Source organism: Convolutriloba macropyga, chromosome 2 (genome assembly GCF_964194025.1).
Source record: "Convolutriloba macropyga chromosome 2, txConMacr16.3, whole genome shotgun sequence".
NCBI classification, from domain to species: Eukaryota; Metazoa; Xenacoelomorpha; order Acoela; family Convolutidae; genus Convolutriloba; species Convolutriloba macropyga.
This window is the reverse complement of record NC_134469.1, coordinates 53,006,340-53,016,674: the sequence shown is the minus strand read 5'-3', so window position 1 is coordinate 53,016,674 and position 10,335 is coordinate 53,006,340.

The window sequence follows — 10,335 nt, the reverse complement described above, 5'->3', positions numbered from 1 at the left end:
CTGGAAGACAAGAAAAGTAGTCTCTGTATTTATCAGATTTTCACCTAAGCATCATAAAGCAATTTCAGAAAAAGCAGACTAATAGTGAAACTGTTCTCTGATTTTAGCCGCAAAGCAATAACGAAACTGTAATCGATATCCTTGTTTCTTTGCGACTCAAAAAAGATCATTGTTTTTGTTAGGTCTTTTTTAATTGCTCTCTAACGAAATTTAGCAATTATAATAGTCCTGTGGTCTTTTTTATGCGATTTTTTGCTTGACCAATTTTTTGTCTGACCCATTTGATTTTTCGTCCTCACAAACGGGATAAACAGTTAGCGCCCAGAGAGCACTAAATTTTCTTGAGCTCGTCAGTTTACTAGTCTCCAAGTATGCGATTCACAGAAACGATTTTGGAGACGTATACTCATGGTATGGAGGGTGGTTCGGAGAGTTTGACCCCCTCCCATCCCCCACCCTAATCCCCCAATTCACACCTTTTCCACTTCAAACCACCCCTCTCACTCCTCCCCCCTAATCTCCACCACTGCATATCGTTCCGGCCGCTCAAAATCCTAGCAAAAATTGGTAATGTTCATTTTACGGAGCGCGAGAAAAGTACATGTAAAACACGTCTGCCTAACGAAAAAACTTTTCAAATAATGCGCCTTTTCAAAATGTTTTTGGATAGCCAGTCATGCCAGTCGGTTATTACTGCGCTCCTATTTTATTTCTATTTGCAGTAAATTTTTACGTCATGTCTGTTTTGCTGTATTTTTGTCGCGAACGAAGTTTGAGGCAATTATTGGATAAGTATGTCTTTTTTATTTAAAATTTTTGCATTAGCGCTTTGCGCTTTTGATCTAAAACATCAGTTGACTTCTGAAGTGACTTTCTCACGCTTCAAATGGTTACGATGCCAACCTGCTATCCGTGGAGTTCGTAGATTTCTACCCGCATGAAGACAGGTGTTTTTGAGCCCGTAAAACACTTGGCTATACTCCCAGACTTTATAGATAAATTGACCCCGACTGTTTGAGAGAAATTCAGCCGAGCTTAGTACGTTTATGTTTAATATTGCCACTGGACTTAGTTTTAATTTTTTTTTGTAGACGTGCTTGTTTTGCTGCAGTTTTTGTCTCACTGTTTTCTACCGGAAGGTTCTTTCGCTCGCTCGAGTGTCTTATTTCGCTGGCTTGAGCCCGAGGACATTAAATCTGTGATTGGTTTTGTAATGGCTGCTATCTATCAATGACAAAGAAAGGTGTACACCGGCAATTCGTTTGAGGTTTTAAATCTGTACGGATTTTACATTTTTGCAGTTAGATTTTGTGAACTGCATTATCTGCGATACTTTAGGTTACCCTTGTGATACTTGGTACTGATTTATTCCCATAACTAATCGTTCAGCTTCGCTGATCAAAACATTCGTTTCGCTCAAAAAATCAGAACATTTTCAAGTTGAAAGAATCAGACCTTTCTCGAGTTTTGAATGATAACTCAAGCTAGAAATCGAAACCAGTAGATTAGCTCACCATAGCTTCGTATTTAAGTCTCTGAATAACTAGAGAAAGTTTTGGAGCTCTTTGGAGTTTCATAAGGGAACCCTCAGAATGTAATTGTGAAGTATTAGTTTTTCAATAGACTTCAATAACACCGTTACGGATACTATGCTAGTCTTTGTCAAAGCCAGTAAAAAACTGACGGTATACTATGTACGTTTTTGGGATCTTTTCCTCAAAAAGAATGAAAGTCAAGGTTAATTCTAACTTCAGCAACGAAAAGTCTTACAACTTGAGTCGTTGCCAATCGTGAGGAACCTGATTTAAGTTGTTATAGATTTGTAAGTTCTACGTACGTCGCAATATCATTTGACTGTGAGGTTGTTCGTGTATGAGTTTCAGTTTTTGTATAATTTAAACGTTCTATTAGTAGATGCTAATTTACCGTGTTGCCAAATCGTGGATGAAACGATAGGACGCCTTCAATCTTGCCGACAGTATTTTATTTTGAAAGTATCATTTCCGTTTAGTAGTTCATGAGCGAGCTTCACTTCTTGTCCTTTGTAAACTGTCGCTCGTTCGATTTTCCTCTGATCGAATCACACATTCAGTCCATTCGATAGTCTCCGTAACTCGACTCACATCATAATATATTCGCTTATTGCTCTCTTCGATCAGCCATACGAGATCACCTTCTTGGTGATTTTTTGGTTGCCGTAGATCTTTTTTGTCGACTTTTCAAAGTTTTAGATTACTCTACAAAGCCTAACTAACCCATTTCAGATTTTTATTGGCCTGAGTTTGTCCGATTTTTCAATGATGGGCAATTTGTTCTGCGTATGATAGATAGAGAATGCAAACTCTTGTTGCCCAGCAAGAAGTGATTGGTAGTGAATGCTTCTGAGCCATCAAATTTTGAACTGACTGGTGCTAATGGAGCTGGGTTTAATTTGTGCTCAACATTGCACATAGTAGTCGATAGAACGTCTTGGGTGAATTATCTATTCCACAACGCTGTATACATAGCTTTCGAACGAAGTTTGAGGCAGTTTTTGTAAACGTGCGTGTTATGTAATACCGTTTTGCAATACCGTTTTGCACTTTTGCTATAAAACCTCAGTTGACTTCCGTAGTGACTTTCTCACGCTTTAAATAATTATGATGTCACACTGATATCCTGCAAGCTATGGTTTTTAACTCGTACGGAGGCAGGGCTTCTGCGACCATTAAAAACTTAGCTATACCCTTGAATTAGATTGACCACGAATTTTGTCTGAGAGCAATTCAGCCGAGCGTAGTCTGTTTATCTTTATAATTGCCACTGGACTGTTTTAAATTTTTATTATAATTGTGATTGTCTTTTCATGCAAACTTTTTTCCTCACTGTTTTCTGCCGGATTGTTCTTTCGTTCGCTTGAGTATCTTGTTTCGCTGGCTTGAGCCCGACGACATTAAATCTCTAATCGGTTTTGTATTGGCTGCTCTCTACCAATGACAAAAAAAGGTGTCCACCGCCCAATTCGTTTGAGGTTTTAAATCTTTACGGATTTTACGTTTTTGCAGTTAGCTTTTGTGAACTGCATTATTTGCCATCCTTTAGGTTACCCTTGTAATACTTGGTACTGATGTATACCCATAACTAATCGTTCAGCTTTGCTGATCAACACATTTGTTTCGCTCAGAAAACCAGATTATTTTCAAGTTGAAAGAATCAGACCTGCCTTCAGTTTTGGTTTTTAACTCAAGCTACAAATCCAAACTAGTTGATTGGCTCATAATAAATTATTCCTTATGTCTCTCAATAAATATAGACCAAATTAATAGCTTCCATCAGTTCTCCTTCATATGGGAGCCCTCAGAATGCAATTCCGAAATTCTGGTTTTTCATTTGGCTTCAGTAAAACCAATATCAAAATATTCTAATTTCAGGACCTTGGTTCCTCTGAAAGAAAGATTGAGAACGTCAAAGTTAATCTGAATTTCAGCTTAACAAACTTCAGTCGCTGGTTACAATGAATATTTACATTATTTACCGAAACCAGACGCAATTTACTGAAACCAGGCGTTGTAACCAGTAATTTATTGGCTAGGAAATTTGGCTGAGTTCGCACTCTGTGTCAGTTATGTTGAACAGAATGGAAAAGTTGATTTCGTTTTGTTTTCAAGCTCTGATTGTTACTACTAATCACGTGGTTTTGTATGTCAACATTTCATCTTTGATTCGCTGAACAATGATTTTGACAAAATCTAATCATTTTTCCCTAAAGTGACTTTTTGGTGTAAGCTCGATGTCATTACAGGGTTTTTAACTGTGTGGAACTTTGGCTGATTATTTTATACTAAACATACGTCGCACTGTCATTTTGACAGTGATATTGTTTGAGTACGAGTTTCAGTTCTTGTATAATATATAGGTACTAATAATGGATGCTAATTGAGTATTCTGCCAAATGTGGATAAATCGTTAGGCCGGCATCAACTTGCCAACCGTTTTCAATTGTGAAAATATCATTTCCGTTTGGTAAAACAGGAGGGAACTTAACTACTTGACTTTTGTAAACTCTGTCGCTTGCTCGATATTTCTCTGATCGATTCACACTTTCAGACCCTTCGATGGTCTCCGTAACTCGACTCAAGTTATAATATACCCGCGTATTGCTCTCTTCGATCAACCATACGAGATTGCCTTCTTGTTGGCTTTCCGTTGCCAGTGATCTTTTCTGTCGATTTTTCAAAGTTGACGGATGCTTTACAAAGCCTATCCAATTTCACAGCTTTTTTGGCCTGAGTTTGTCATATCTTTCAATAATTAAAAAATTCTGCGCCTGGTAGATAGGGAAAGCAAATTAGCTTGTTGCCAAGCAAAAAGTGATTAGGTCTCAATGCATCTAAGTCATAAAATCGTGATTTGACTGGTTTCAACGAACCTTCGTATGTTTACTCAACAATGCACATAGAAGTTGATAGAACGTATTCGGTGACCTATTTATTCTCGCGCACTGCGTACATTGTTTACTTGCAAATTCTAATCAAACTATCCCATACGCCTCGAAAGTGAGTTTTAGTGGGTGGTTTGTACTTCCACCTTATCGCTGGTTGAGTCGGATATTCTTCGACTGCTTCGTTGATCCATGCCGCAGCATACTCTACAGATTCTCGTTCAGCTTCAGCAAATTTGGAACCTTTGTCGCTTATGGTTTGCCTCGTTGAACAATGAACTGCATAATTGCTTTGAGACAACCATCTGTATCTAGCTTAGATGCTTCTTCGTTTGTAATACCGTAGAAGCATCTAATCATTTTGTGGGAGTTTGGTATAACGGTTGTTTTCTTGTGCTATGCCTTATCTGCAGGTTGCACAATTATTTTTTGAGCACAACGCCTTTCGTTTGTCAAAGATCCTTATCTTTTGCTTTACTGTGTTTCCTACATGCTCAGAACCCTATTTTGGTTGTTTTTGTGTTCCTCTTACAAGAATATTTCAAAGCCATGAGGCTTGCTGTGTATCAGCCTTGATGCTTTGCTTTGATCTTCAGTTGACTCTTTCCTTTTCTGCCTTTGTCGCGAGTAAGTCCCTTATCAAGGTAGGTGCACAAATGTTTTTTGTGACTTTCTGACTTTTTAGCTTTACGGCAAACTGTTGTTGTTGTTGTAGCAACATAAAACTGATTGTTTTAGATTTTTCTGTTCCAACAATCCCTTAGAATTGCTGGTTTGTTTGCTCAATGAGCACTTCTTGTGGCATTATATTCACTAGCCTGTTAAAGCTGTTAAATCAGTCCCACTGGATTAGTTTTCTGCAGCTAGTCTCGTGAACACTGACTTAGATATTTTTTTCTTATCTGAGGCGAAGACTAGATTCACTTGATTTGGTTATTCACTCTGCTAGTTTCAACCTGGCCTGCCCAGTGAGCCACTCATTTCTCCGAAGTTCGTCGACGATTATTGTTCTGTGGCAATATCACCTGGGTTATTGATACCACTTGTTTCCACTGCGAAACATAAGTTTTATCAAGTATCTCAACTACTCCATTGGTCACAAACACTTAGCTTTATACTTACTGCAATTTACAAAACTTTGGTTTTCTATCTTCAATATTGATTTTGTTCAGTAAGCTTTTGTGTAATCTTTTATATTTTCCATGTGTGTAAAGTATGTCAATCCAAGGAGAAACAGTGACAGAATAAGAAGTACTAGGAAATGAAATCTACGAAATTATTTTCCTATGACTAAGACCATCAAGACAAAAATTCTTTTATTGATCTGTCGTTCATTTGAGAATTCATTTGAGAATTTTGTGAAACAGGATTTGATTACAAAACTGAGCCTATTTTAATTTTTTTCCGGAGAATTTTCCAATACTGATCATTTGTTTTCTCTTTGCAAAAGTCTTCTCTTTGCAAGTGCGTCATGTTTTTTGGGCGATAGATGATACTATTTCTCTTTAGCATACTATTGTGAGTTAAGTATGTTCAGAAAGTATACCTTCATAACCTGCGACATAATTTTGAAGTTATATGCTTTTCATATCACTCTCAAACTTGGCAACCGCATGTCGGGATTGAATACAAATATACATAGTGTACGATCAGGCAATGCAAAAAGAAACCAAGTATATAAGCAAAAAAAAAGTTAGAATTAACTTCCAATATTGAAGTCCTCCCAGCTCAAGTCCATCTTGAAAAAGGAGATAAAATGCAAAAAGCGGTAAAATGATTTTTCAAGTATTAACCGATTTTGGTATATAGTAGGCTTTCTGACTTCAATTCGATAGGTAAAAGTCTCCATAAAAAGTGAGAATGGTCTAGTTTAACGCCTATTTTACCGAAGACGACTCTTAAACCCCTATTCCAACTTTTTCGATTTTATCTTCATTAGAAATAAATGGTTTCTCTTGTGAACCCAGCAAAAAATCATGTATTCAGTTTTTGCATGGCTCAAGGATAATTTTCCCATCGAAGAAATTCTTAAGTTTCATAGTCCCCATTCTCATTGTTTTGCAAAGTCAAAATTTTGAATGTTCGTGTGCCAATATAAAATTTATGTACAACCATTCGTTAAAAGAAGTTTAATACATATTAAGAAAGAGTTTCAGTTTAAAAAGAAGTATTGAAGAAGAAAATTCTCGTTAAAACTGAGTTTCTGTTCCTGTTGTATTAAAGACTTCTTCTGCCTCCGGCGCACTCAGCCATCTCAAGCACCATGGAGGGCTTCTACTGGCTGAACTTGGCATTTCAAAAAGATAATGGATCGGATACATGGCTAGCCTCGTAGGAGATGATGTGATCGGCAATTTTCATTATCACAAGGTAAGTAACAAGTACTGTTAATTAATTAAAACGAAAAAAAAATAAATTTTCAGGATATTAAAAGTATGATGACGTTGGTGAGACTCGAACCTCATTGTGTGGATGTCAGAATTTTAATCGATATTAGTGCACTGCACTAAGTTTTCTTATGTATTTGGAGGTGTTTCGCATCATAGTTTCATTGTTCTCATTTTGGAGTTGTCTGAAAAATTGAGACGGATGAAATTGGCTCATCCTGAGTCTCGAACGCACGCGAGCATTGTTAACATCGAGTTAGCTGACCGCGCTAAGTTCCATGTTGGATGGCGCATATTTTCAACTTATACTTTTTCGATCGCAATACGAATTAACTTTCAACCAATTAAAGCAGATAGGTAGTATAAAACAAATGATCTTATTTCGTATAATATAATAGTCGTCAGTCTAAGGAGAACAAATGCTTAAATTTTCTGTTCGAAAAGGAAGGACTTAAAAAGTTAAATTTAACTTTGTTTTAATTTCATAAAGAAAAGTGAATAAAAAAAAATCAAAACTGACGAAAAATAAGAAGTGCTTGATTAAAAGTGCTACGCTGACCTAACCATAAAACCACTGAAACCAAACCGCGCGCAGCACAAAGCTAGATGATTAAGTGTTTCTCTTGTTTAATTTAATTCAGTGGAGTATGCAATCGATGGTTAAAAAGACTGAAATAAAGATTTCAAAAGGAAAGGAAGCTTAATTAAATTGATAGTTGCTGTAATTAGCTTATGTTTTGATGTTTTTGGAGATCTGTTCAGCCCCGAATTTACTAAGCGAGCGGCTGGCTGAATATAATGAAAAGAATGAAGTGGATTAAAAATAAGTTGTATCTGGCCCCGAATTGACTAAGCGAGCGGCTGGCCATACACTCGTAATATTTCTGATCGGATAAAAAGACGGCTATGTGTAAAAGAACAATTAAGAGAGGGAAAAATAGGAAGGTGACACTTCTCGGCTTCGAATTGCTATTGGTTTGATTGGTTAGTTACGTGTACACGTAAGTCTCCGCTGAGCCAATTGGCTTGGCTTCAACAATTATACTAAATCGTTTTGAGTTGGCTGTAGGTACTAAACGCTTTGACTGATATATGAAAAAAAGAAACAAAATCACATAGTGATAAATAAACAAAGTTGGAATCGAACCGTAGTTTTAGGTATAGAGATCTTTGTGTTCGTTGCTCCTCACAATTGCGCTGCTGGCTTATAATTTGTCTTATTTCGTTTGCTAGTCATCAAATTCGTGTGATGCTTTTCGCTGAGATTTCAATATAAAGTTGCATTTCCTTGTTTTCCCGTTTTTGTCTTCGTATTCCCATTTATTCAATTCCCAAGTTTTCCACTGATGTCAGTCGGGCTGCCGATCTTTCTTGGAAAAATAATTTATGGCCTTGAAACTGGGGATGCACTGGGGCTCGATCCTCATTCTGTCATTCATCAATGTTTTGGGCTGCTATCTACGACGGATGGCTATAGTGCAACAGTTCGTCATTTTTTATTGTTGAAGGTGATCGATAGTACTTTTTTGTGAATTATTTCCACTACAGACTGTGTGTTGTGTTTGATTGCCCGACTAATATACCCGTTTGCTAGTTTAATCTGAATTTCTCTAATTGTTTGCATGTTTGCTTCTTCATGAAGTTTTTGGACCTTGTAAAATCTAGGTTTTCGTAAGCAGATCCTCAAGGCTCTATTCTGGACACATTGTTTTTTATTAATGAGTGCTTGGGATTGGTCAATCCAACAGGCATTTGAGTACAAAAAAAGAGGCCGTATCCAAGATTTGTATACCAATAAAAGACTCTCTTCGTTGCTGTTTAGATTGCAAAGTCTCCACAATTGAAATAATCTGCTGTTTGCTCTCTATTAGGCTATTGCAGTGATCGTTCCATTTGAGATGAGGAGTGAGAGTGATACCCAGAAACTTTAGCGACTGTGTTTTTCCGACGGGTACGCCTTTTTTTAAATTGAGCTCAGACTTTTTCTTAGATGGATTTTTAAAAATCATGTACTGAGTTTTGTTAGGATTTATTTTTAATTTTCAAGTGATCACACCAGTCTATAAGGCTATTTAGTGATGATTGCAGATTGTTTTGAATTAGTTGTGTTGAGCGAGATCTGTAGTACAGGGCAAAATCGTCAGCGAACTGTGAAATCTGTGCTTTCATTTTTGGCAATCGGCTAACGTATATATCGAAGAGAATGGGAGCAATTACGCTGCCTTGGGGCACACCGGTTGTCGGGAAGAAACTGGCGCTAACAGTAGGTTTTATCTTTACGTAAACGTTCCTTTGTGACAAGAATGAATTTATTCACTTAATGATTTGGATCTTTAGCTCAATTGAATTTTATTTGTGGACCAACCCTAGACGCCGTACGGCATCAAATGCTTTTTCAACATTCAAGCAAACTAAATAAACCATTTCAGACCATTGGAAAGCTTCACTAACGTGCTCAGTGAGTTTGATAAGATTGTCTGTGGTACAGCGATGTTTCCTGTAAGCGCTCTGAGTTTCGCCAAATACATTTAGACTTTCGCAATGTTCTAAGAGAATGTTTTTCACAACAGTTTCGCAAACTTTGGCCAGGCAATTTGTTGGACTAATAGGTCGATAGTTTTCAGCCTTTGATCGGTCTTTATCTTGCTTTGGGATCATTGTTATCTGTGATTCTCTCCAATTTACTGGAACATACGAGTTCTTAATTGAACTAGAAATGAGGAGGCAGGCTAGGCCTTTTATACTCCGTGGTAACTCACTGAGCACTTTGTAGCTGATTTTATCTGGTCCTGGGTATGTTTCTCGATACTCTCAATATTTCATCGAATTCTTTTGTTGTAATCACAATACAAAGTTCCTCGGTGTCGACGTTTGTACTTAGAAATTCTTTGGTTTCCTTTTCGATTTCCTCGCAGTGTTCGGCAATTTCTGTTGGAACTGTTGTGTGGTCTTTCATTGTGTCTTTTAGGAGATGTTTGAAAAGCTCGCTTTTTTCATGATCTTTGACTGCCTTCGACTCTTTATATGTTAAATCGGGATAGTCGCCAGTTTTTGTTTTGACTCGTGGTCATTTGTCAGTTCTTTTATTGCTCTCTGCCCTTTGCTGCCCTTGTCTCTTGCACGTTCCAAAATTTTAGCTCTTTTTTCTTCTGATTGCCTGATTGATCGTTTGATTTCGTTTTGCAGATAATTTATCTCGGTTTTTACAGACCTAAATTCATCGTCAACTGCACCTTTGAGTTCTCTTCGCTTTTTTCTCTTCAGTTCTATCAATTTTTGTGTCTCAATACTGTAAGGAAGCTTGTTTTGGTTGAAATAGGAGTCTGCCAACGATTTGTGTTTTATTTCAACCAGATTGCTGCTAAACTCATTTAGTTCATCCTTTCCCGGATACTGCGCAGGCCAAAGGTCCCATGATCTATTCGATTTTCTAGCGTTCTCTCTGAATTGTCTGAAGTCAATTTCCGATTTCAATTCAAATATTTTGTTTATTTTGAGGTTAAACGTTGTGATTGTGGTTCTATGTTC